Source organism: Castor canadensis, chromosome 11 (genome assembly GCF_047511655.1).
Source record: "Castor canadensis chromosome 11, mCasCan1.hap1v2, whole genome shotgun sequence".
In the NCBI taxonomy this organism is placed as follows: Eukaryota; Metazoa; Chordata; class Mammalia; order Rodentia; family Castoridae; genus Castor; species Castor canadensis.
In genome coordinates, this window is record NC_133396.1 from 21444388 (window position 1) to 21458868 (window position 14481).

General features: G+C 48.2%; 2 non-coding genes across 2 annotated transcripts; both read right to left on the reverse strand.

The window, feature by feature from the left end:
* Positions 1-268: 268 nt before the first annotated feature.
* On the reverse strand, positions 269-459 carry LOC141414186 (U2 spliceosomal RNA). The gene has a single exon (XR_012439265.1). It is a non-coding gene; the product is annotated as a U2 spliceosomal RNA (small nuclear RNA).
* A 4786-nt stretch (positions 460-5245) lies between these two features.
* On the reverse strand, positions 5246-5436 carry LOC141414184 (U2 spliceosomal RNA). Its single transcript, XR_012439263.1, has one exon. It is a non-coding gene; the product is annotated as a U2 spliceosomal RNA (small nuclear RNA).
* Between the last annotated feature and the right edge of the window lie 9045 nt (positions 5437-14481).

The following is a 14481-nucleotide window of genomic DNA, read 5'->3' on the forward strand; positions in this document are numbered from 1 at the left end:
CTCTTTTCGCCTGCTGTGTTCGCTGGCACAAGCGACACAGCCGGATTACTTGCGGAGGTGGGCCACCTTAAGTATGAGGGAACAAAGAAGCGGGCCAGATTGGGGCATACACAAGCAGGTTGGGACGGAACGCGGTGGGAACCCTCACTTACAGAGCACGAAGTCATGCTTGAAACACAACGGCAAGAGGAGAGGACACCCGCCGCCTGCTCAAGAGAAGCAGACGGAAGGCAGCATTACACCTTTCGTTAGCAACCGGAACCTTAGAAGGTGGTGCACCGTTCCCGGAGGTACTGCAATACCAGGTCGATGCGCGGAGTGGACGGAGCAAGCCCCTATTCCATCTCCCTGTTCCAAAAACCCATTTAATATGTTGTCCTCGGATAGAGGACGTATCAGATATTAAACTGATAAGAACAGATACTACACTTGATCTTAGCCAAAAGGCCGAGAAGCGATGTCGGTGCTGTCGTCCTCGCCCCTTGCCACCGTCCCACCCTTCGCATTCAACTCCCGGTGACAAACCCAACCCTTAGTCTTGGTCTCCTTTGCTGTGCCTCCTTGTCACCCGCGCGGACATCCTTAGACTCCCGTGCGGAGTTGTTCGCCCGCCCCAGCTTTCCCCAGAAATTTCACACCCGTGGGGGGGTCCCAGCGTGCCCCGGCTGGCGCGCCACCTCTCGTTTGCATAGCCCGCCCCTTTCCCCGGAGGCGTGGCCGTGGCGGGCGGACTCCAGCCTCGGCGCGCGGGGAACGCAGGTGGACCGAGCGCGGTCCTCCTGCTACTAGGGCGGGACCCGCGCGGAGAGCAGGGACCGCTGCCGCCGTTGGGGCTCCTGGGGCCGCCCGGAGTCCCGGAAAGCACCCCGCACGTACTTCACGCTCAACGAGCAACTCTTCAGCGAATGGGCTCTTTCTCCCTCGTGCCCAGCCAGACCCCCACGAGCCGCGCTTCTGTTGGCTGGTCAGCAGCCACCAGCCCCTTGCTTCTTCAGGCCATCCTCTCAGGAGAAAGGGACGTCCTGCATTACCTTCCCTGGCACGGAACAGTTCCCGCGCCGAGTGATGGGCGTGACGGCTTCCGGGGTGTGAGTCACTCACAAATGCACGTGCGCGCACCGCGCAGCCGCGGTGCTCCCGACCGTCGCGGCCCTCGCTGCCCTGGAGCTTTGAGCCACAGAGAGCGGACGGCGGGAGTCCTTGGATTAGCAGTTTACGAACGAAGGGTACTGGCTCTTCGTGACCTGAGCGGCCCATCTTTTTCCAGTTTGGGGATCTGTCTTCCGGCTTTGCCTTAATAGCATGACGATTCTGTAAAAACCATTTTTAAGCAGGGCGTGGGTGGTGTACGTCTGTAATCGGGAGGCGGAGCTCGAGGCCAGCCTCGTTCCCGCAGCCAGACCTTGCCTCAAAAACAAAAACCACAGAACAACAACAAAAACCGGAAAGAAAAAAAAGTTGTATTTATCAACTTAAAAAAATAGTTTTCCGATGCTGAGTGACGCTTACAAAGGACTTCTCCATGAGCTCACAAGATCATTCCCTAAACTTTCTCTGGGGATCGGAAGATTCTCCCTAGCAAACAGGCTCTCTATCGCTTGCGCCACACCTCTAGTCCATTTTACTTTGGTTATTTTGGAGATGGTGTCTCACGAACTGTTCGCAAGGGCCTGCCTCGAGTCCCGCCATTTACATGCCCAGTGTTCACCGGTGTCAACGAGTGAATTTTTCCTTCACGCTTTTGAGGTGCCACCTTTAGTCCCGAACTGGGTCTCACGCGTACATACATACATGTTTGCAGCATTCCTGGATTTCCTCTGCAAAACACCAGAACGCACTGATGCCACAACTTAGGGTCCTTTGAGTTTCCAGGCTGACCTCGTCGGTACCCCCACAGGCACTGGTGGTTGCTGGACGCTGAGAGGCCAGCCCTCCCCAGCCCTTTTTGCTGTAGTTATTTTTGGAATTGGCCTGGCATTTATGCTGCAGCCCACCCTGCCTGACCGTGATGGATTCTCCTGTGCTCACTTCCCTCACAGCAGGAATGCCAGGTGCAGGCCACCATGCCCAGCCTTTATTGGTCGAGTTTGGATCTCACTAACTTTTGTCCGATGCTGGCCGGGAACCTCGATTCTCTGGATCTGCGCCTCCTGGGGACCTGGTGCCACAGGTCCCCGGCCACAGGAGAAAGTCTTTGAGCTGGGTGAAGGAATTGGGAGGAGGGGATAATGAGACAGAGTGAGAGGCGTGCGACCTGTTGCCTGAGGGTACCGCTTTGCAAGACTGAAAGAAGGAGAAAGCAGAGTTGGACGGGGAGAGCCTTGGACCTGATGCAACCTGTCAGGCTTGCCTGGTGGGAGGACGGCTCTGAAACAGATTCACTGTGAGGAGCCCCTGGCCCCAGCCCCCACCCCACAGTGCTATGGAGCCGGCTGTGCAGGAAAGAGTCTTGGACCTGTGGGTGGTCTCCCTTGTTTGTTTTCGATCTGCACGGTCAGCTGGATGCTCTGTCCTGAGCACCTAGGAGAGTGCCCGCAGGTAACTGACATTTTTTTTTTTTGGAGGTACTGGAACTTGAACTCAGGGCCTTCGCTTTGAGCCACTCCAACAGCCCTGTGTTCGTGAAGGGTGTGAAGGGGTTTTCGAGATAGGTTCTCACGGAACTATTTGCCCAGGCTGGCTTCCAACCACGATCCTCCTGATCTCTGCCTCCTGAGTAGCTAGGGTTACAGGCGTGAGCCACCGGCGCCGGCATGGGTAATTGACATTTAATCAGTTTGCTGAATGAGAGGATGAGGGTCAAGTGAGGTGGTGATGAACACAACGGGGGCAGCCACAGCTGACAAGACTCTTCATGCCCCATCCCGTGATCTCTGCTCAGGTCTGTGTGGGGCCGTCTTCTCCACAGCAACTGGCTTTTCCTGAGAGGGGGCCGGCCGTTCTGGATTGTGGGCGTGATTGTGTTCCGTCCTTAGAAAGGCAAAGTTCTCATTGCCAACCAATGACTCTGCTTTCTCTCCAGCTCACAGTTGGCTCTGAGGGGTACTGTGATGGCCCCAGGCTGACTGGAATGGATGTGCACAGAGCAGATTCCCATGGGGGTGGGGGAGTCGTCAGGGAACTGGGGATAACCGAGTGCTACAGGATAGTGATTCTAAGAGCACAGTGAGAGGTGGGAAGCTGTGTGTTTCCGGTGTGGCCAGCACAGCACGGTATCAAAATTTTGGAAATTTGCCAATCTCTTAGTGGGAAATGGCATCTCAGTGGCGTTCTCTTGATTTGCTTAAGAACTGCCTTTTCTTTTTCTATAATCTGTCTGTGCTAGGTGCCTGCCCCTCCTGTTTTTGTCCCCACATTTTTATGTCTGTGTACCCTTTATAAATTAGAAAGCTACATAGTTTTTCTGTGGAGTTGTTACAAATTTTATTTCTCTTTGTCCCTTCCTTCCTTTCTTGTGGTACCAGGGATCCAACCCAGGAACCCAGGGACTCATGCCTCATGCATGCTAGGCAAACACTGAACCACTGAGCTACATCCCCAGCCACAATGTTTGTTTGTCTCTTTCTTTTTTGTACATGGATTTGAACTCAGGGCCTTCACCTTGGGGTACTCCACCACGTCTTTTTTTGTGATGGTTTTTTTTTTTCAAGACAGGGTCTCAAGAACTTTTTCCCAGGGCTGGCTTTGAACCACCTTCCTCCTGAGCTCAGCCTCCCGAGTAGCTAGGATAACAGACGTGAGCCCCTGGCGTCTGTAATTTTATTTTATTTTTTTTGGTGGGACTGGGGTTTGAATTCAGGGCTTTCATCTCACAAAGCAGGCGCTCTTATCACTTGAGCCATACCTCCAGGGCAACGATATTTTTTCTTGAGGGGTTTTTGCCATTGCTCATCTGTGTACATTCTTTTGTGTGTGTGTGTGTGTGTGTGTGTGTGTGTGTGTGTGTATTTGTATACCATATTTTTATTTTAAATTTTTTTATTAGGAAATATTCATTATATTCAATATATTATATTATATTGATCATCAGAATTATCATAGTGACAGTTCTGATTAGTTATTTCCCCTGGCTGGTTTGAAACTCAATCTTCCTGATCTCTGCCTCCTGTGTAGCTAAGATTATAGGCATGAGGCACTGCTCTTTTCTTTCACCTTCCTTCCTTCCTTCCTTCCTTCCTTCCTTCCTTCCTTCCTTCCTCCCTCCCTCCCTTCCTTCCTCCCTCTTCCTCTGTCTCTCCATCTCTCTCTCTCTACTTATACCCTTCTCCTTCCTCTAACTCTGTCTTGTCCCTAGAGTCAAGTTGACTCTACTCTGTCTTCCCCTCAGACCCCATGTACCTATTGCCATAGTCCTCTTGAATGTTTTATTCAAGCTGGCCTCACCATCTTCAAGTGTCATTAAGTTTTTCTTCCTTTTTCAAATTTAACAGTTACATTTGAAAGGTAAGGGTAACTGAGCCCTGAGCCCTTCCACCCCCTGTAGTCCTGGCAAGCCAGAGCATGGGTGAGGTGAGCCCGTGGGGGCTTGCAAATGTCATTTCTTTCTTTTAACACTGTCACATAAGAAAATGTTCCACAATATTGATATCTTTGTTGTCAGTCAACTGTATCAATTAAATCTCAGGTACAAAAATCATGAGGCCACAGCAAGGTACTGGTGGCTCACAGCCTGTAATTGTAACTACTCGGGAGGCAGAGATCAGGAGGATTGTGGTTCAAAGCCAGCCCGGGCAAATAGTTTACAAGACTCTATCTTGAAAAGAAATAAAAATAAAAAGGGCTGGTGGAATGCATTGCTCAAGTGGGCTCAAGGTGTAGGCCCAGTACCAAAAAAAGAAAAAAGAAAAAAAAAAGCCCATATTTTTGCCCAGCTTGGAATGTTCGCAGCTTCTGGCCCAAACCTGCTTGGTGGTGTCTTTCCTCTCAGGCATCACACAAGCTCTTATGTGCACAGTGGATGGAAAGCTCCAAAACCTCAAACCGAAATAAAATGTTCACTGAGTTGACAAGACTATCTCAGAGAGTAAAAAACTCCAAGAAGGGAGAGTGTGAAAACACAGTATAGCACAAACTCATTGAGTGAACTAGAGGCACCGCATTAAAAACACGTAGGAAGGACCACATGTAAAATAAGCAACAGAAAACCCTAAAGAAAAAACAAAACAACTCAGAAAAGGCGCAGCAGGCAGCCAAGCAAAAGACGCATGCCAACCACACTGACTTTTAACCATTCTTAAACCCCCCGCAGGGGTGCACCACTCCTGGAGGTACTGCAATACCAGGTCGATGCGTGGAGTGGACGGAGCAAGCCCCTATTCCATCTCCCTGTTCCAAAAACCCATTTAATATATTGTCCTCGGATAGAGGACGTATCAGATATTAAACTGATAAGAACAGATACTACACTTGATCTTAGCCAAAAGGCCGAGAAGCGATACTGATGCTGCCGTGCTCGCCGCTGCCACTGTCCAGTCCTTCACGTTCAACTCACGGTGAAAACCCGAACGCTTAGTCCTGATTTCCTTTCCTGGGCTTCCTTCACAGCCACGCGGACATCTTCAGATTCCCGTGCAGACTTCTTCCCCTCCCCAGTGTCACCAGAACTTTCACATCCGCAGTGGTCCGCTTCCCCGCCCGGCCCCCAGAGGAGCCAGGTCTCATTTGCGTGCCCCGCCCCACCCCGAGAGGCGTGGCCATCGCGGGCGGACTCCACCTTCCGGGCTGCGCAACCCGGTGAGAGACTAGGCGAGGAGGATTGCGTTGCGCGGCAGCAGGGCCCGCGGGAGGGCGCCGTTGGCGGCTAGCGGGCCAGGTTTTCCCGAAGGAAGACAAGGTGGCAAGATACACTCCCAAGGAAAGTCCAGCCTGGCCGGGCGCCGTTTGGCTCTCGCCTGTCAACCTAGCTACTCAAGAGGCAGAGATCAGGAGGATCGGGGTTCAAAGCCAGCCCGGGCAAATAGTTCGCGACACCCTACCTCGAAAAAAACTCGTCACAAAAAAGGGCTGCTGGAGTGGCTCAAGGTGGAAGCACTGAGTTCCAACCCCAGTTCGGAAAAAAAAAAAAAAAAAAAATCCAACACGGAACAGGTCTGGTGGAGAGGGTATTTTCAAGGAAGGGTCTCTAGAACTATTTGTTGCTTTGGAACCTTGATGCTCCTGATCTCTGCCTGCCTGGTAGCTAGGATTACAATTTTATTTTTTACTTTTTTGGCGTTACTGTGGTTTGAACTCATGACCTTGTGCTTACTAGGCAACGGCTCTACCACTTGAACTACACCCCAGCCTTCTGGCTTTGTGTTTGCCATAGGGTCTTACTAACTTTGCCCAGACTGCCCTCCAACTCCAGATCCTCCTGCCTCCAAGACCTGGAGTAGCTGGGATTCCAGTCGTGCTCCACCACACTGGCCTAGTGTGAAGTTATTTCAAGACAAAAATAACTCAGAGGGAGAAAGAAGGAGTGGAAAATTTGGAGGACATTTCCTGTACAAGGAAGAAGCAAATCCTGATGGTGGCTTCGGGGCGAGGTGGGGTCTGGTGGAGGACGTTTTCTTTTAAGGTAGAAAAACAGCAACGTACTTTTACATGCTGGCGGGAAAAGACCAATCTCCGGAGGAGACTATTGATAAGGCAGAAGAGAGAGAGGTAGAGTAGCCAGAGGAGGGGGTGCATGGAGCGTGGGACCCAGGGAGGCGGCGGGCCTGTGGCAGGAGCATGGGTGGGCTCCCTCGCAGCACAGAACGGGAAGGTGGAACCGGCAAGATGGGGAGGTTACACAGGTGGGGGTGTCACCAGAATCAGGGAGCCTCCGGGGAGGTTTCCGAAAGGAAGGAGGCCTTTGGCCCTCAGGTACTGAGTTTGTGATGCTTTTTAAAGAATTTTATGACAGATCCAAGTAGAGACCAAGAAAGTTTATTAGTAAAGCATAGCAAAGGAAAAGTCAAAAGACGGTTCACAAGTCAGACGTTGGTGCAGGCACACCCGATAACAGTTCTTGGATATTCAAAATAGCAATCTGCCCACTATCCACCCAGGGGAAGTAGCAGGTACAGTGCTAGACACATGGCAAGGATTTATTTCCTTTAACATTTTAAGACATTCCTTCTGGATATTTGGGGATCATTATTCTTTTGCTCATTTTATTCTATTTCCAATCTTTTGCATTTTTGGAATGTCCCAAATCTTGCAGCTGAGAGCGGAGCTACACCATGTTCACTTAAAATACAAGAAAGAGGGAGATGTTGGGAGCCATGCGCTGCAATCTGACAAGGTCCAAGACTGCACGTGCCCCACCTCTCTCACTGAGGTTTGGAGGAAACATGGAGTGACTCCCTTTGTCTGGAGAAAAGAAACATTAACCTGAAAGGTATTTGTTTATGAAAAGTCCCTTGGCAACCAAGCTGGAGATTTATATATGTGAAACCAAGTGAAGCTAGATGAAAACAGGGAGGTTTGGGTGTCGTCATTGAAACTAGGAGGGTCTGAGTTTCGCTTGTGTAACCTAGGAGATTGGAGCAAGAACACTGTTTTTCAGGTAGAGGACATTGTTTCCCAGAAATAGAAGTTCTTCTTGCATTGTATAACTTCCTGCTTTATTTTACTTAAAAGCCTGATGCAAAAATAAAAATTTGCCATTTAGGTCACCAGCCTTCTGGTCATGTGTCTTGTCATTCCCTTCCTGAGTGAGTGAGTCCTTTCGTGTGTCTCGTGTTTTCAGTCCTTCCTCAGGTCCATTTGGGTCAAGGACCCTTGTGATCCCAGCAATTCTTCAGTGGATGAACACTTGGGCTGCTTCCATCTTCGGGTTATTGTAAATAGTATTTTGGCTATTGCAAGTACTTGTGTAATCATACATTTTCACTTCTCTTGGGTGTGTGATGAGGAAGGGAGTTGTTCTAGTAATGGTTAGGGACAACTATGAGAGTCATTCTGTATTGTTCCTCATATGGTCCCCAACAGGATGGTGCCCCATAAGCTCAGTGACCCAGGCTGGATCTGTACTTCCTCATTAACACCTCTTTTCCCAGTCCACCAACCAGCTCCAAAAGAAATTCCTAACACCCGAGTCCTCGTCTCTGCCTCTGCTGTCAGGCAATCCAAATTAAGATATGGAAGTCCATGATTGTCCAAATCTGTTCAAATACCTGCTCTCCAAGTATCCAGGTAGACATAAAAGCAGACAGGGTCACTGTCTAAGGTGTTCTGATGTGAAGTAGGAAAAACCAAATAACACCAATTTCCATTTGCTTTTCAGCAACCCTTGACTGAACACGCGCTCTGCATCTTTTCATCCTTGACACGTTGCCTCCAACGCAGTCCTATGGGGCTGGGATCTTCCCTGTTGAAGAGGCAAGTCCAAAGCAAGGCAGCATTTCTTGTGTAATCAGTGGCTAAGTTATAATATCAATGGAAAATAATAAAGGCGCCGATGGAAATACTGATTGGGATAGAAAACCTGAGTTTGAATCCAGGCTCTGTCATTTTCTAGCTGCGTGACTTTGAGTCAATCAATTAACCTCTCTGAACCTCAATGAGCTATGATGAAGAGCAAAGAAAATTATTCTTGAGGAAGAATGTTGGCTTTGTTACTAACCGTTTCTACAAATAAGGACTGTAATAGATGGTCTTTGCTGCAGAAATAATTTCTTGCAGCGCAAGGTGATATATGAAGGATGGAGGGATTGTTAATAGGATCTGTGTGAAACAAATGATTCAAAATTCTAAGGCTTGTGTTAGGGACTCCCACAGCATGACTAAGGGAGAATAAAGAGAATTTGTTAACACCATACGTGTAAGTTTCCAAAGAGCTTGAAGCTTAAAAGCCGTGGTTCTCAACGTCTGGTTCCAGGAGCAGCAATATCAGCCTCAAAGCTGAGACTTGTTCTAAGTGCAAATTCCCAGGTCCCATCTGAACCTACCGTCAGGAATTCTGGGGGAGGTGGGGCCCTGCAGTCTGTACTTTCGCAGCTCCTTCGGGTGGCTGACATACTGGAAGCGCTGTTTTAAATACACCAGGTCTGCTGTCCCTTACAGCACCACTGGGAAGTGCGCCCATTATCCCATCTTCTAGTCAGCAACACTGAGGTTCGGCACAGAAACAGAAGTTGCCCCAAGTCTCGGGCCTTTCATTTCTCCCTGCCTCATTACTACGCTGCAGATTTAGAAGAATTGCCTGGCTAAGGCAGACTTTCTAGTAGATAACTTGGTAAGCCTGCACAAACTGCCAGACCCGGACGATGTCTCACTCAGAAAGCAGAACCGAGGGCTGGGATGTAGCTCGGTGGTACAGCACTTGCCTAGCATGCGCTGGGTAGGCCCTGCGTTCGATCCCAGCACCAAAACCCAGGGCTGCGTAGGCCCTGGGTTCGATCCCAGCACCAAAAAAGAAAAAAGACAAAAAAAAAAAAAAAAAAAAAAAAACAGAAAGCAGAACCGGCAGGGCTATGCATTGTGCCACAGTGACTCTCCCAAGCCACAAGGCCCTGGAGACTAGGGGTGTGACTAGGGTGTTCCCTAGTGACTTCTATGTGCTTGGGATCTTTTCCTTCTTGGCAGCAAAATCAACCCTGCCCCACCCGCCTGGGGGTTCAGGTTGACTGGTGACTTTCCAGGGACCCCCACAGAGCACTCCATCCTCCCAGCCTTCCCAGCACAACAGGAACCTGGACCTTTCCATCTTGCTTTAGCTAAGAGATCTTGCTGGTGCCTAGGGTGGGTCTGGCTCTCCCTCCTTTCTCCCTGCAGCTCTAAAGTCTCTGAATGTCACCTGCATACAGAAAGGACATTCCCAATGCTTCTTACAGAGACTATTCTCCCAATGAAATCAACTTCACTTCCCTTACCAGGGACCACAAAGGCCATCGCTACAGCTCCGCAAGACACTTATTCCAAAGGAGGACGCATGTCACACCTGTGTTGGGGGGAAGGAAGAATTTCATTAGGACTGAACTCTCCTTACGTTCTAGAGAAAATTTTCCTCACTGCTTTCAGGTCTCCAAGGCCCTGGCTAGGTGGGAAAAGGAGCCTGTAATGGTCAGGGTTCCATGACAGCCACAGAGGGCTGACTGAAGACCTCGAAAGCTGCTCTTCTCTCTCCTGCTTATCTCTCACTGGTCTCTTCCAGCTGCCAAGGAAGCTAGAAATGTAGCATTTTAGGGGATAGCAAGGAAGAGGGGTGATTGGAGTTGGGTGGACAGCTAGCATTACCAGAAGTTAGGGCCAGTGCTGGCTACAGGAAAAGTCAGTTTCAAGGTTAGCTGTGCCAGTATCACACAGACTAAGAAATGTCTTGTGATTTGGAAACCAAGAGGCTACTAATGGCCTTTGAACTACAGGCTCAGTACAGTGGGTGTGGCAGGAGACAGTTGACTGGGTTAAGCTACCAGTGGGAGGGAGGAAGTGGAGACTCAGAAGCCAGATTGCAGAGAGGTGTTTCAGTGGGGAGGGAGAGGGAGAAAGGAAGGAGGAAGAAGAGAAGGACGGAGGAGGAAAGAGAGAGAGAGGAGAGAGAGAGAGAGAGAGAGAGAGAGAGAGAGAGAGAGAGAGAGAGAGAAAGAAGTAGGGAGGAAGAGGGGGAGAGAGAGAGAGAGAGGAGTTAGGGAGGGAGAGGAAGAGGGAGGGAGAAGGAAAGAGAGAGAGGGAAGAAGTAGGGAGGAAGGGAGGGAAAGAGAGAGAAAGAGAGGGAGAGAGAGGGAGAGAGTGAGGTCATGGCAGCTTCTATTGTGACTACTTCTTTTCTTCCCCAGCTCAATCTTGTCAAGCTTTGACAAGACCTGATGTGCAGCTCTTCTCTCTCCCTCTTCCCAGGGAAGGTGCTAATGAGGAATGAAATGGCCAAAAGCTGAACCACAGAGGGAGAAGAGAGGAGGCCCTTGAACATGCGCCAGCTGAGCACTGAGCATTTTCTCTCCCACAAAGAAGTGTTTTGTTTGATTTTTACTCTTACTCCCTGGCTCTCACTTTCCTCTTCCTTGTCTTCTTCTTATTCCTCCTTTATGATCCCTTCTTTCTTCCACCTCCAATGTACATTTGTGCCAGGTACTGGGCTTGGGGCCTTGTGTGTATTAATACCAGCAGCTTTTGTGGTGCTGTACATTACTACCCCCATTGTACAAAAAAGGAAACTGAAGCTAAGAGAGGTTAAACAGCACCTCAAGGTCACACAGCAAAGTGCACTGCTGCTGGGAGTTGCATCCAGAGACCTGTTTGACTCCAAAATGCTTATTCCCTGCTTTTGAAGCATAATCCAGGAACTACAAAAATGTACTTATTTTCTTGAGTATGAATTCATGTGGCAGACATGGAATTCCTGTTTGTTTATGTTGTATGAAGTACAGATCTTTTTATCAGGTGTCTAGTGGAATTCTTGCAAGGAAGCGCTTAAGGAGTCTGAGGGTTTTATGGTCTGTCGTGATTTTCTGTGAGCCTGAGCAGGTAAACAAGCCTCCAGCTGCTCTGCCGGCCCCTCCAGGGACACACGAGCCACGTGTGAGCAGCAGTCATGGGTGGCCACTGTTTACATTGTCCCTCAGACAGTGGACAAGAAAGTAGGAACTTTCATAACAACTTGACATTGATAGAGTTTTTAATAAACGTGAATGTTTTCTAGTGTTACTGCTCCCATGTTTTTCATAAAAAAAAGTGTAGGAGGGTTTTGACACTCACTTGGATTATCAGTAGCAATAAGACATCTGGAATAAATCTGCGTGTTGGAATAAATGCCAACACTCATTCTCTCAGCACCCCCAACCTCTGAAAATCTATCTTAAGATGCATTTTGTGCAGCGAGGGAGGCCAAACGTGATGGGTGCTTGCTTATTTGTTATTTTCTCAGGAAATACCCCTTTAGACAGTGAAGATTAATTTATCCAATCAACAAACATTTGTTGATCACTTCTGAGACTGAGTAATGCCAAAAAAATTACTTGATGTGATTTGTCAGGATATCATAAGCTATGGCTAGCCGTGTAATTCCAAATGTCTGATGGAACCAATTTGTTGATACTTTTTTTTTTTTTTAAAGCAAACAGATGGGGCATGGCAGTTGGTCAGTATGTAGCTGTCCAAAGCATTTTTTCATAGCTTTTTGGTATTTTTTATTGTCAATATATTTTAAAATTGACCCCTAGTAACTGTGCATGTTTATAAAGTGTGATGTGGCCTTTGATATATTATGTAATGTGCAATGATCAGAGCAGCGTAACTGGCATATCCACGGCCTCAGATATAGGTCACTTCTTTGTGCTGGAAATATTTAAAGCCCTCCTTACAGCTGGGCATGGCGGTACATGCCTGTAATCCCAGCACTCAGGAGGCTGAGGCAGGAGAATCATGTGAGGTCACCCTGGGCTACATAGCTAGTTCAAGGTCAGTCTGGGCAATATAGTGAGACCCTGTCTCAAAAGTAAAATAAAATAAAACCTTCCCCACTAGCTAGTTTTGAAATATTCAATTAATTATTGTCAACCATAGTTACTGTACTGTGCTATGGAACATTGGAAGCTATTCATCCAGACCACCTGTAGCCCTAGACCCATTAACCATCCTCTTTCCATCCCTCAGTCTCCCTCCATCTTCCCAGGCTCTGGAAACTGCTATTCTATCCTCCACCTTTTTGAAATTAACTTTAGCTTCCACGTATAAGTAAGAACATGCAGTCTTATTTTTCCATGCCTGGCATTTAACTTGACATAATTTCTTCCAGTTCCAGCTACATTGCTGCAAATAACACTTTTTATTTTTTATAGCTGAATACTATTCCATTGTGGATACATCCATTCACGTGGAAAAATGGCCCTTGTTTTATCATTTTATTCAATCACCCACTGATGGACACCGAGGTTGATATTGAGAATAGCTGCAATAAACATGCGAGTGCAGGTGTCACTCAGACATACTTATTTCACTTCCTCAGGGTATGTACCCAGTAGTGAGATCGCTGGATCATATGGCAGCTCGGTTGCTAGTTTCTCTCATCCCCTCCATCCTGTTTTCCACAATGGCCACACTATTTTACAACACTAACAGTGTGTAAGACTTGCCCTTTCTCAGCCAGGCACCTGTGGCTCATGCTTGTAATCCTAGCTACTTGGGAGGCTGAGATGGGGCGGATCACACACCAGGCCAGCCTAGGAAAAAGATGAACAAGATCCCATCTCAATCAATAGTGGGTGTGGTAGCAGATGCCTGTCATCCCAGCTGCAGCGGGAAGCCTAAAATAGGAAACTCATGGTCCAGGTTGTCCTGGGCAAAAAGCAAGACCCTATCTCCAAAATAACCAGAGCAAAAAGGGCTGGAGGCAGGCCCAAGCGGCAGAAAGCACAAAGCCCTGAGTTCAACCATCTCCCCTCCAAAAGAAAGAGTTCCCCTTTCTCTGTGTCCTCACCAGCATTATCCAAGGCATTTTGTCTTTCACTTCTGAAGAACTCAGCTCAAGATCCTGTGTTATGCAGTATCTTCTTCTTTTCTTCACAAGGAAAGTACCTGTGGAGGTTGTCTCTTAGGGTCAGAGAGGTGACAGACCTGGGGGAAAACCACTGTCTAGTATTTGTAGTTTAACGTTTGCCTCGCTGAGTCTTTGCTATGGTTTGGGGATGGCTTGACTGTGTCTCTCATCGGTCCATATGATGCAGGCTTGGTCCTCAGGATGGTGTTGAGGGAGTGGGATTTTTAAGAGCTGGAGTCTAGTGCGAGGTCACAGGGGCGCTGCCTTTGGAAGGGATTGAGCAGTTCTCATGGGACCCCAGCTAGATCTTGAGAGAATGAGCTGTTGTAAAAACTGCAAGAAAGACCTCTCCCTTGCTCTAGTTTTCTGTTTCTTTTTATAGGTTCTCTCTCTCTCTCTCTCTCTCTCTTTTTTCTCTCTCTCCTTCCCCCCCAATCTCTTAAGCTCCCTCCATTATGATGCCATCCACTTTTGAGGACTCCTAACCAGAGTCTGAACTTTCAGTCTCCAAAACCATGAGCTAAATAAACCTCTTTCTTTATATATTCACCCAGTCTGAGTATTTTGTTACACTAATGGAAAATGGAGTAATCCAGATTTATTTTAAAAAATAAAAACTAGTTCAAATGAAAAAAAAAAAGAAAAAAACAGCTACCCCAAAAGTGGGAATTGAAATGCAAGCTGCTTTTAAAGAAACACCCCGCATACATGTTTCTGTCATTTCTTTCAAGCCAGCATGCCCACTGTAAGTCTGGCAATGCACCTCAGTTACTAAGATCACTGAAGCAGAAACGAGGGTAGGAGGTTTCAGGTTTTTCTCCTGTCCTCTGAGTTGCTCTGGTTGATTGTCTGTGTCACAATGAACCCATGAAAGGGTGACATTCCTTCATGAATGGTAAGGCTGTGGTCCCCAAAAATTCAGGAGAAATCATTTTGGGGGGGCTGTAATTAGCTGGGCATTTCAGGCAAAATCACCAGGACTTTAACTCTCCACTTTCGTTTGGGCCTCTGCCCCAGCCTCCCCATTTGTAAAGCAGAGG